The sequence below is a fragment of the Falco punctatus genome (genome assembly GCF_963210335.1).
Source record: "Falco punctatus genome assembly, chromosome: 3".
NCBI lineage: Eukaryota > Metazoa > Chordata > Aves > Falconiformes > Falconidae > Falco > Falco punctatus.
Window position 1 is genome coordinate 106,064,454 of NC_137582.1, and position 12,652 is coordinate 106,077,105.

Consider the following 12,652-nt stretch of genomic DNA (forward strand, 5'->3'; position numbering starts at 1 on the left):
CATCCATGCCGATGAGGTTTCTAATGTGCCATTTCCCCAAATGACTCTGAACATCCACAGAGCTGTTGCGCAGCAAGGCTACGTCTGAATAACGCTTAACGGAGCACTTGGAAGATTATTTTTCATCATTTTAAGGAGTCATCTTTTCCCCTCCTTGCCATTTGTAACTGCTTCTTCAGCACCTGGTGACGTGCAGCGCTGCCAGGCAGTTTCCCATGTTTAGTGCCTAGGGGGCTGGGGCACAGCACAGCATGGCACAGGGACCCCAGGCAGCACCAGACCCTGGGTGATGCCACCTTTAAGCATCCCTTGCTGCAAAACAAGCCCAGACTGACCTGTGCGCTCTCAAAGCCCCAGCTGTACTGTCCTGCCAACATCACTAAGCTCCCCAAGGGTCCAGCGCTGGCCACTCCACTCCACACCAGGGTGCCCGGGGAGACGCGTGGGGCTGGACAGCGGAAGCAGCATCCCAGGCGGAGCAGCCTTGCAGCAGGGCAGGGGCAGCACGAGGACCTCCTGCCCCAAGCTGCTCAGGAGCATTACTCTGCTAAGGACCAGGTGAACCTTGTTTTGGCAAGCTGGGGGTTCAAAGGGGGATCTTGTGCATGAAATTATTTTCAGCTAGTGCTGCTCATGTTGAGAAGGAGCTGGGGCAAATCAATTCAGGCTCAGCTTTGCATGGAGTAAGTCAGAAAAAGCAGATCTGAAGGGGTTTGGGGTCCAGGGAGGGGGGTGCCAGGACAGGGTCCTCTCTGGCTGCCCAGATGCATAAGCCCAGCTCAGCTGTACCACGTGCCACGGGCTCCGCTCTCCGGACCACCGGTTGCCACCTCTCAGCAGTGAGATGGGGCTATTCAGGGCTGCCCGAAGGTGAGGGACACCCGTACCCCACCTCCCCAGCTATGGCTTCACCACCAAGCAAACAAGCCACATAAAATCAAACCATGCAGCCATTTCCCCCTGTGGATTCCTGTAATTAAATTCCATGCAAAATGAAGCAATTACCAAAAAAAGGCGCCGTATGACTGTAGATAATTATCAGCATGGAGGCTCCCCAGGTAGCTGGTAGAGCCTGGTGGCTGCTCACCCTCCCCAATACCCACTGGCGGGGATGCTCCCCTCGGACCCTGCCACAGCGGGGGCTGCCTGGACACGGGAGGTGGGTGGCCTGGCCTCCCTGCCCCTCCCCGCGGGTGGGTTTGCTTTGGGTGGCCCCCCACCCTCCACTGCCCTTCCTGGGCTGGCCAGCAGATCCCCCAGCTCTGGCTGGGCTCTGGCAGATCCCCGTGGCTCCGGCTGGGTTTGCCAGTGGGTGAGGGGACACATGGGGAAGGAAACGTCACTTGGGGAGGCAGAGGAAGACCTGCTGCTTGGAGTAAAAGCACAAGACGTCTAATTGAGATTTCCCTGAAACCCACTGGAAATAATTACAATTGACTTCTAATACTTTACAAAGTAATTAAGAGTATTGGACTGGATAACTACATTGAAGTATAAGTGGCATTTAATTGGGATAAACTGAATCATAATTGGAAATAAGTGTAGCCCAGAACAATAAACAGCATAGTGGGAGAGGTTACGGGCAGCTTGCTTTAACACAGGGAAGCGGGTGCTGGCTCGGCAGCCGCCCGACGTGGGTGCTGGGATGCCGGCACATCTCTGCTGGTGCATCCCTGAGCAGTGTGGCGAGCGAGTGACCCCCGTGCCAGGGCTGCCGGAGGGAACAGGAGCAGTTACATTCCTTACAAAGACACTGGAGACGTTAAACCCTCTTCAGAAGCACTTGCACACCGAAGTCAATTTCTAGAGCCTGGTCTGCTTTATCAGCTCCTAAGTCAGGCCGGTTCGGTTATTTATCTACGCTTTAATAACGGTACCCTTTCTGTAGTATCAAACAGCCACGTTGCTGCCTTTCCCGCTTCTCATTCTCCTCGATGAGATAGGAACAAATTAACTGGATACAGGAGCTGCCAGGCCTTTGTTCTCCCTCATCTGCTCCACTCATTACTTTGAGGAGCCCTATTTTCCTTTTCTTTATTGCTTTCTTTTCCTGAACAATGGGCTCTGAATGTATTCAAGCAACTCTTTTATCATTCACTTCTGCAGAGATCTTTACGTTCTCCACCTGAACAGTTGGTATTTCTATTTATGAAAACTTTCTTGCTGACTGCTGAAATTGAAATTTTGTTCTTGCAATGACTGGTTAGCTCAATTATCTCCTGTTTCATTCCCCGCCTTTAGATTTAACAGATACAAGTTAGAAACACCATCCTTGCCTCTGCGTATCCTACACACTTGCAGTGAACCTGTAAGCCGCCTGATCTCCCTCTGATGATGACTGGAGGCAGCCAGGCCATTTTTCTTAAGTTATTTGCCCTGCTAAAAGAAAACACAAAACAAATTTGGAAAACCCTCAATGCATTCCACCCCTTTCCATCTTTTTCCCAGCAGCAGACTTCATGAAGCACTTTACTAAATGCAGACAAGGCCCCACTGGTCTTGGGACCCACCACCCCAAAGCCCCGAGGCTCCCCCGACAATTTAGAGGATGCTACACCACGCTTCTTTTTACATCACTGGGTTTTCTTCCAAGCCTGGCACAAACTATTAAAAAGCTTAATGGCTTTTGCTTCTCTCATTCACTTCGACAACTTCTTTGAAGATAATTCTGCTTATTGCTGGTTCCTGGCCCCTCTGTTGTCAGAGGGTGTTTTACCTCTCTGTTAATTGCTTTTTGCACTCCTGGCTGAGCAGTGCCCATGTGTAAAACCTCCTGCCCTCCCGCAGGCAGGCAGAAGACAGTCAGCTTCTTACCCCGCTTGCGGATCCAGCCCTGTTTAGCTGGCAGACTTGCTTTTCCCCTTTGCCACTGGCGGACCAAGCTGGCACCCCACAGACGGACCCCCAATTTACCGAACTGCTCATCAGTGGGCAGCTGCCCAACGTCCCCGGCTGGCGGCGTGGGCTGGCAGGCTGCTGGTGCCCTGGGCAGTGGCAGTGGGTGCTGGGTGCCCTGGGCAGCAGTGGCGGTAGGTGCTGGGTGCCTTGGACAGTGGCAGCGGGTGCCCTGCGTGCCCTGGCCAGCAGTAACAGTGCTGAGTGCTCTGGGCAGTGGCAGTGGGTGCTGGGTGCCCTGGGCAGTGGGTGCCCTGCGTGCCCTGGCCAGCAGTGGCGGTGGGTGCTGGGTGCCCTGGGCAGTGGGTGCCCTGCGTGCCCTGGCCAGCAGTGGCGGTGGGTGCTGGGTGCCCTGGGCAGTGGCAGCAGGTGCCTGCATGTCCTGTGCAGTGGCAGTGGGTGCCCTGCGTGCCCCAGCCAGCAGTGGCGGTGGGTGCTGGGTGCTCTGGGCGGCAGTGGCAGCAGCAGTGGCAGCATGCCATGCTCTGCAGCAGCGATGGGTTTGCCCAGCAGAGGGGTACAGGGTGCCTTTTGTCCAGGGCTCCTCCGCAGCGAGCCCATCCTGCCGCCTGCAGCGGAGAGCAGCAGATGGGCTGGAGTTCATCAAAGCGTTCACATCTCACAGTCCGAGGAGCCCTGAGAGGAGCTCGAGCGCTGCTCGCATGGTCCATACCAGCCCAGCTCCTCAGCTGAAAATAATTTTATGGTTAACTACAGACCATCTGTTATCCTCTACTTTTCTAACGGAGCCCATGTTCTTTATGGTCTATTAATATTTATTTAGCCTGTTTAAAACCTAAGCATGTTGCAGGAGACTTGTGATACATCTACAAAGATTCTATCTGCCAATGTGGCCACTGCTGCACCCAGGCACCCTCAGAGAGCCAGACGGGGCGTTCTCCAAGGGATTTCCCCTCTGAGCTGGCAGATACCCTTTGTGGGGAAGCCTAAGTGCTGCACAGGAGCTTCCCTTGCACCCAAGCACTCGTCCCGTATGTCCCCAGCATCTCCTTGGGCAGTGCGATGGCTGTGACGAGGTGTATCACAGCCATGGAGGAGTTCCCTGCCGTGCACCCAGACCACACAGACATCCCGCTGTGACCTCCGCTTTGCAAGTCCTTTGAAAATATTGGCAGGAGGGAGGTTTCAGTTTCTGTTCCTGGTGCACTGAAGGCTTCAACGCTGCTTCCCAGCAGATCCTCCCTCCTCTGTGCCAGGTGAGGGCTGCTTGGGCTGCCTCTTTAGATTGAATTTCTTACTGTCTCATGTCAGGGGCGTAGCTATCAAAGGCCTGCATGGCTATAAACCACGAAGGCACCAGCTCTGTGCTGGCAGAGAAAGAAGTGGAAGTCAAATTGCCAAATAATCTGAGGAGGAATCGGGAGGCTTCTTGCAGCACCGCGCCAGCAGAAGCTCTGCAGTGGCAATGCCAGCAGGATAAATCACCTTGGCGCAGCTCCGTTCTCAGCAGAGGTCTGCTTTCCACCATCCATTCCCTTCCATTTTCAGGCATCTATTCCGAATAAAATCCCCAGGGGATGGTGCTTGTCCAGGGCATGGAAGGAGCAGCACCCAGCAGGGTTGCCAGCACCCAGGCAGGGCAGCAAGATGCTGACCCAATGCAGACCGAGCCCCTTCTACCCCACAGCATGGGGGCTCCTCTGGAAAAAGCATTTTATTGCACTGGAAAAGTCAGGGATGGGAAAGGAGATGAAAGAAAGGAGATTTACCGCGAGCTTTGATAAGCATTAACAAGCTGCAAGTCTCATGGCTCTTGATAAATGGCAAAGACGCGGGGCTGTAACAAGCCGAGCGGCCTCTCAGGAGGCCAAAAAAAATAAAGTTTAACATCAATTTTTAACTCTTGCTCTGCATTATTTAATAAGTGGTTTGAAACCTGCCTTGCATCACCGAGAGTTTTCAAATCGTTCCTGCACTATAAGAAGAAAAAAAAAAATACATTTTTTTGCAATTACAGACACATTCCCCTCAGCTGTGCATGCTTCAAATATTGGTCTGTTGGTTTGCTTTGGATTTTTTAAGGAGCCCCCAGCAAAGTTTTTCAACACATTTAATGAGATCAAGCAAGGATGGAAGAAGTGAAAACTAAGCTGCACGGGGGAGACCTCGTGCGCCTGTGCCCCTGGCTAACTGACACACCGGCCAGCTTTGAAACAGCAAAAAAAATCAGCCCCCTGTCTTTCTGGTGGCCAACTCATATGAGCAGCACTTTTCTGGGCAAGCACAGGCCTTTCTCTGTGCTTCTCCATCCTCCTGGCAGCCGGGGAGGGTCTGCCCCAGGGGGACAGAGCTGCCGACCCCCCCACCTCACTGCAAAGGGCTGAGCCACACACGGGGTCCGAGCTCAGGGTGGCCGGGCACATCCTGCACCGTGGCACCCGCTCCCTGCGCAGAGGTACTGCCAAGCTATGACTAATGTGCCAGGCTATTAATAAGAATTGGGACTAATTACGCATCCTCATTAGTATTCTTCTGCCAAGCTGTTCCAATGTAACCAAAAAATGGTCTCCGAATGGATCTCGTAATACCAGGTCGGGGTGTTTTAACTATTATTTCCCCTGGCTGGTGGCTCTGGGGAAAGGCTCCTTGCTGAGCTGGCTGGAGGGCTGCCATCCCCAGCCTGACAGCACCTCTGCAAAGCAACACACCTGCTTTTCCACTGCTTTTATCTATTGCCCTGGGGCTCCAACTCTTCCCAAGACCAGCCAAAGGTTGCAGCTCATCAGTGCCGAAGCTCTGCATGGAGAGAGCCATACTTTGCAAAGCTGCTGGAGTAACGCCAGAGCGGGACTTTTTGGTAAAGTGGCACCTTCCCGCCAGGGTCAAGCTGGAGGCGGTGAGAGAAGTCACCTGCAGCATCGCCACTGTGCCCCAGCGAGGCGTGGAAGCCCATGCCCTCCCTTCGCCAGACTGGACACGGGCTCCTTTCCAGCTCCTGCATGCAAAGGCTTTGATTTTTCAAAGATTTCCCAGTGTTTCCCAGTTGGAGTAAAATACATTTTCACGTTTCAGTGGAGGCATCAAGCTGTTCATGCTTTTCTATCCCTTTTTTAAGGGAAGCGCTATTAGACCGCTCGATGGATTTTCCAGTTAAAATAATTGGTATTTTACACTGTAAGCATCAATAAAAATGTAAACACAAACAGGAAAGGCAGCAGCTTCAATGGATTTTCTGGCTTTTGCTCCCTGGGCTGAACTGGCAGGACTCCGTAAGGAATAATAACTAAGTGTCTGAGGGGGGCCAGCCAGCTTCTCAACCAAGCCTCATTACCAAAGCCCCTCCACAGCTCCTGCGCTGACCCCTGGGTTCCCTGTTATTGCTGGGGAGCAGCGAGGTGGTGACGGTGCCTGACACGGCAGCGCTTTGCTCCGGCAGGGACGGGCACAGGTCCCTCCATGCTCCCCACCATCGCTCACACCCTGCCCACAGTGTGGCCCTGCCAGCTCCGCTTGTTTGGAAATTAATGGGATGATTCACATGAGCGAGACGAGTAGCCTGCTGCTTCCAAATTTCCATAATGATCATGGCCCTAGAACGGAATAAAATGCTTGCTTTGGTGGAAATATTTATAAAATGATGGTTTTGAATCCCTGCACGACAATATTTGGTCTCATCAATGGCAGCGTTACTGACAGGAGAAGCCAGTGAAGTCTCAGACAGAATATAACCCCTTCCGAAACAACCGTGTGGACATCCCCAGCCTGATTTCATTAGCATCAGCGCAAATCAAACTGATCCCTGGTGACAGGGGATGCTCTGAGGTGAGGGGGACTGGGACCAGCATGCTGACCAGCTCTTGGGTCAAAAATGAATGGCAGATGCTGGCTGCCCTCCCTCAGGCCAAGGAGCTCTTCCATCCCTGGGAAGGGACCAGTTAATATAACCCTGAAAGCAGCCTATGAAAGCATAATTCCCAGTTCAAATGTCACACCAATACATGGCACTCACCCCTACTGATGCACCTCTCCCTACCTGGGCAAGTAAACTCATATCGGGCTCTCTCTGGCAGCGGTGGAAGGAGGCACTATATGGCATTCTATACTTCCTCCTCCATTTAGATGAATTAATTGACCTTTAAAAATGTACCCAGAAAATAAATGACCTAATAAAATGAATTATCCTCTTCCACACAGTGCTCAAAATCCACTGCAACTTGAGAGGAGACTAATGAAACATTGAAAGCATTGAAGAAATGACTAATGAAAGAAATAAACCTAATAAAGAATAATTGATTGGGCATTTGGAAACACTGCAAAGCGTAAGGCGAAAGGCTCAGCCCGACCCCCAGCCCTGGGAGGGGGTGGGCTGGCTGGGAGACTGAGCCAGGTCACTGACCCCTCGGGCACCACAGCCTTTGGCAGGGAAGGGGAACTCCGCTCCTCGAGCGATCTCAGCGGTTCAGGGCTTGCATCAGCTCCAGCTCAGAGCAAAGCTGGAGCACCTCAGAGCTTCGTGGGGAAGGTCTCTGCCCTGCCCTGCCTCAGGAACGTGCTCCCCCTGCTCCCTGCATCCTCCCCACTAAAAGATGTTTATCCCACGGGAATAGTAATGGGACTAAGGAGGTCTCTCCCTTGATGCACCCTCTCCCTCCTGGCCAACCCAGCTGAGCTGGGGGGGAAGAGGAGCATCTCTGCTGTCCTGCTTGCACTTGCACAGACCTGTGAGGTGCTCCTGCACCCCCCTGCTCCCAAACGGCTGCACACACATTGCTGAACCACTGCCTCCCCAAACACCGTACCCCAGCTGCTGTACCCTGAAACGCTGCACCCCAAATCGCTGCACCCCAGCCCCTGCGTACCGAATCACTGCACCTGAGTCCCTGCAGGCTCACAGGGGCCAGAGGCAGCCCAGCAGCTGCAGCTCCTGGCTGTGCACTCACCCAGGCAGGGATGCCAGGGTGACAGAAGGTCTCTGAGAGCTCACGACCATGTGCATAAGGACCCCTCCAAAGCAAAGGCAGTGCTCGCTTCCCCACGGCTGCTTCCTCACGGCTTTCCACCAGTGCTCAGGCGCCCACATGTTTGCTGAAAGGCAACTTCCAGCTTGAGTCACCACCAAAATCACATTTTGTATTCCTTCTTGAGCGCAGTAACGCCAACCCGTGCTGTGCTGGTGCCCTGCTATCCATTCAGCAAGGCCTGAGCATCATTTGACTTGTAGAGAGAATGAGAAAGACCAAAACAACCTCAGCTTGTTGGTTTTCCCCCATTTCTGCCCCTCCAGTGGCTCGCGGGAGGCATGGGAGCTGCCTGTGGGACCTGCACACCGCCAGCGTGTTGCTCCTGCCAAATTATCCTTCCTTGGACAAAATTGAGGGTTAAGGAAAAGCTTAATGAGACATCTGGAATTGCTGCTGCTTCTTTAATTGTAGTTTACAGGAATTTGGTAATTTGGACATAGAAAAAGAAAGCTCGCTACGCTACAATCGTCTCCTCAGGCTGGAGCAATTTTGCGTTTCGTTTTTGGCAACCATAGAGCCCTTATCTTGCTGCATAAAAACCATTCCTTAATTTTTACGAGCTTCTCGGTAAGACTGGTGGAGCAGAATGATTGCAGTATATCCTTCCCTCTCCTCCCAGTTTGGCACGAGGGGATATTGTTCCCTGGGTGGGAAATAAAGGTGGAAGTGTCTGTGCTGAATTTACAGCTCGCAATAAGCAGGGTTTTATCAACAGTCCTCCGACAAATTATTTTTATTGTCAGCCTCTTACTGCCTGGAGCTGCGGCCATGAAAAAGCAATTCAGTGAAACTGTAATTGTGTCACCTCTCGCCTGGACCCAGTGATGCCCCAGCACCGGTGCAGCTGGAGAGGCCGGAGCTCCCTGTGAGCAATGCCAGGGCAGCTCCACCTCATCTCTGCTGCCGAACTTTTCCTTGTAAAGGGTGTCCCAGAGGTGAGCAAGGGAAGAGCAGGGGACAAGGGCTGCTGAGCCCCAGCTCCGGCCACGACAGCCCCTCTGGCAGCGCCCATGCCCACCGGCAGCAGTGCAGCAGGCTGCCAGGGTGGCTCCTGGCAGAGGCACCCTCTGCAAAACCGCCACCGGCAGAGCATTCGGCTTCATTGGCACGTGCTGCTAAAATGGGTGGATGCGTATTTACATATTTATTAAAGAGTTATTAGAAATTCTGCAAAAGAAAGCCATGCCGAAACGCTCATTAATAATCCCACGTAGACTGCTGGGTCTCAGGTCTGTGATGCAATTGTTTAAACAAGCAGACATGTTTTACAATATAAATAGGATGTACTCCTGTGATGATGCCATCCATAATTCTATATTAAAAAGTGTCATATGAAGCTTGCACTCGTTACTCAAACTCCATTTCTTCCATTTGTTTATTTGCTCTTCCAGCACAAAACAATTCAACCTCTACAGTTATCTTAAGCAAATTAGGTTTTGCTCCGAGTTTCATTTCCATTTTAAAATATGTCCTTGCAGGAGCTGCTGGAGGTGCAGACATTTTCAGCAAATCAATACATTCTGGTTGAACTATTTCTTTAATGGCATTCTTAGCATTCACAGTGATAGATGGGGCTCCAGTAAAGTGACCCAACTGAGCATAACCACCGGCTGCCAGTCTCCTTCCTCTGCAAGTATGCCAAAACGTGGCAGAAAGTGGGGGAGCACGGGAGCAGCCAAGCTGGGGGACCAGGGACATGAGCCCTTGCCTTGGTGCTGCTCCACGCACAGCGCTGATCATCTCCTCAGCCTGATTTTCTCCTCTTCCTAATCATAATAACTGCGAGATTAGCTAAAGGTGAAGAGAATATTAAAACTTTAATGAAGTCGTCAAGACTGACACCACCTCTGGGCTCTGATCTAGCCTGTGCATTATCTTTGATTGTAATTTTTATTTTTATAAAAACTTCGAGATCTGTAGTGGACCAGGAGGAAAAAAGCAGGCTCTCATCTAGTTCTTGGTATCCCAGAACCGAGGTGCAGTGGCACGAGCGAAGCGGGTGACAGTTCTGGGGATGCAGCTGTGTCCATCTGGGGATGCTGCCTATGGAGTGAGCCTCACCTGGGATGCTCCACTGTGAAGCTGTGAGCAGAGAAAATCCAAATGTGTCTGCAAATCCCTGTAAATCAATACTTTTTATCAATCATGGCTTCTGCCAGGAAGATCCACGGTCTGTTTTCACAAGGCTCCTGAGCAGTGGCTAAAGGCGGCAGGAAGCAGCTCCAGCTGCCGGGCTGTTCCCTATAACTTCAGCCCTAAACTATTGATTTTTCTTCCACCCGCTCGACTGCTCCAGCACATGATGTATCTGGTTAATAAAGGCTAAGTGGAACCTAATGTTCACTACATGGAGCCCTGCCACTGATTGATATCCCATGACATCCTTGTCCCCAGCTCCCGGCATCAGCAGGGTGACACCACTGACCATCCACCGCGTCTCTCTGTGGGCCAGTGAGAGGCACCGCTGGGGCCAGCACTGCACCCGGCCAGGCACCATGGCATGAACCGTGGTCCTGCAGCTCCTGCACCGCTGGCCACTGCCACTGGCCTTCATTCGATACGATCCATGCCCTTATTGAGGAATGAAAAGACACTTTATACTTGTTTGTAGCAAGGAGCAGCACCAACAAAGGCTTATTTTAGCCCCAAATGCTTACTCTTCACATCCACTCGAGCCACTGAAGAGTTCACGTTTCAATCCTGCTCACCCCAGCCATCCAAAATACCAGGCTCTTCATTGAGAGGGAGGAAAGTAGATGTCTGCTCAAACCACTCTTCTAAGAAACAACTCAAGCAGAGGAGTAGCATCTGCACAGTAAGCAGCAGCAGGGAGCACCGTGGCTCAGACAACACGAGGGGGATTTGTTTGCAGGCAGAAGAAATTCAGAAAAACTTCCAAACTTTCAAGTGCAAATCTAAATGACAAATATATTAAAATAACCTCTTTTAAAGAATCGTCATCTCTCAATTCATCGTTTGAGTTAATTACTTGGAGAAAACAGCTCCCTGAAAGCTCTGACAGGTACATCACCGTGCCGATTCATGTAGAGGTGCACAAGTAATTCCTCACTTCTTGTGTTTTTTCTTTCTGACAAGGACTAGCAGATGCAGAAGCCCACACGCGAGGAAAGCTGCAATTAATGCTAATGCTACACATCTCCTCGTTACACAAGTGTACTAGCTGGATCAAAGGAAACCTATGTGCCACAGCCAACATGCTTTCAGGTGTGGTGTAGGAGCAGGGAGGTAACTTGGTTAATGAAGGAGATGAAAAGTTCCCCTGTGATGGGTGCTCTCGGGTGTCACCCACAAAGTGCAGCAATTGCCTGAAGCTGCTATCAGACGTGGAGGTCCTCGCACGACATCGGCACCCCAGGAACCAAATCCCATCCTTCCCACAGCTCAGCACTCACACAAAACCACCCAACATGAGCGCTCCTCCGGCAGGTCAGGGGCGCGCTGGCAGAATTCCCAATGCAGCAGCCCTGGTTACTTGAGATGCTGAACTGTACTCAAATACCCTTCACTAATTAATTTCCATATCCCTGTTTGTGCAGCCCTGCAATGTTCCGGGCTGATGATTAATCACGGTGCTGAGTTTCAAATTGCAATGAGTGCAAATTGAACAATAGTTCAAAACCAACACTGAGGTCACTGACTCAAGGTATTGAAGAAATGTCTGTATGGTGTAATAAATCCTAATTCAGGTTTATTACAGCTTTATTAGGAGGTGGGGCTGCCGATCAGGGTGGCAGAGCTTTGCTGCTGCCCATTTTGCCTGCTCTGGGGTATCCCGGGCACAGGAGCATCTCCCGGCCCTTCGGAGCGAGCAGCCCATAGGTGCTGCTGCATCAGCCAGGCACAGCCTCCTTCGCACAGCCAGAAGTGGAGATTCCTCAGATTTCACACAGAAGCTCATCTTAAAATAACTGCTTGACGAGTGCACTTGGCGCTAATGAAATGAAAAGTGTTTCTGTTAAGATAGAGAAACTGTTAAGAGAGCTTTAAATATTGTGCTATTCTGTCGACTCCTAAGTGGACAAAATTTTCCACAATGTTCTTATATATATTTGTTCTTAACCTTAAGAATATCATTGCGAGGATAATAATTCAATTTTTCGAGCGGGAGAGAAGGCAAACAGAGAAAGCTGTCCTGCTGTTTGCCTTGGGAAGGGAAGAGCCCTTGCAGAGCCTGGAGATGAGGCTGGCTTTGCCCTGAAAATGTATCTTCTTAACCCAGAAACAGAGACTTTAAATCAGTGTATTATTACCCAAACCTCCGTGACGGCTGGGAGCCAGAGACTGTTTCCAGGGCATGCAGCTCTCCTCGAGGACCCCGGTGTGTTGCCCTGGCAATCAGCCCCTTGCAACGGCCCTTCTCTTTCAATACCTCGGTGTGGAGGACTCCAACAGCCATTCTCTCGTTATTTTGTGCTGTCCCAGGTGAAATAGCTGTTAATTGAGAAAAGTCATCCATGAACAAACAGCCATTTTGTTGCAGACCTACAGCTGATCCTCAGCACACAGCAAAATCTTCTTAGGAGAAACAAACGTGTTTTCTGTCATTGAGTGACTAATGCTATAAGTCGTACACGCGGTGACAAAGTCTAACGATAAATGAAATGAGATTGTCCTCTAGGTAGAGTATAGGTAGGAAACTCCTATTTATCACAACGGAAATGACATTTTGATGCAAATTGCCCAGTTCTGTTGGCGATCCTTAATTGACCAGTATATCAAAGTGGGTATAAATGCATTTCCATTCCTGGGATATG

The 12,652-nt window shown here is 51.2% G+C and overlaps 1 protein-coding gene across 1 annotated transcript in view; it reads right to left on the bottom strand.

Moving 5' to 3' along the window:
• The window catches only part of AJAP1 (adherens junctions associated protein 1), a 156,622-nt gene that overhangs the window by 113,344 nt on the left and 30,626 nt on the right, over positions 1-12,652 (bottom strand). The window contains exon 1 of the transcript XR_013926968.1: positions 1-12,652. This exon is cut by the window's left edge and continues 66,582 nt beyond it; it is cut by the window's right edge and continues 30,626 nt beyond it. The gene's annotated coding sequence lies outside the window, so the exon portion shown is untranslated.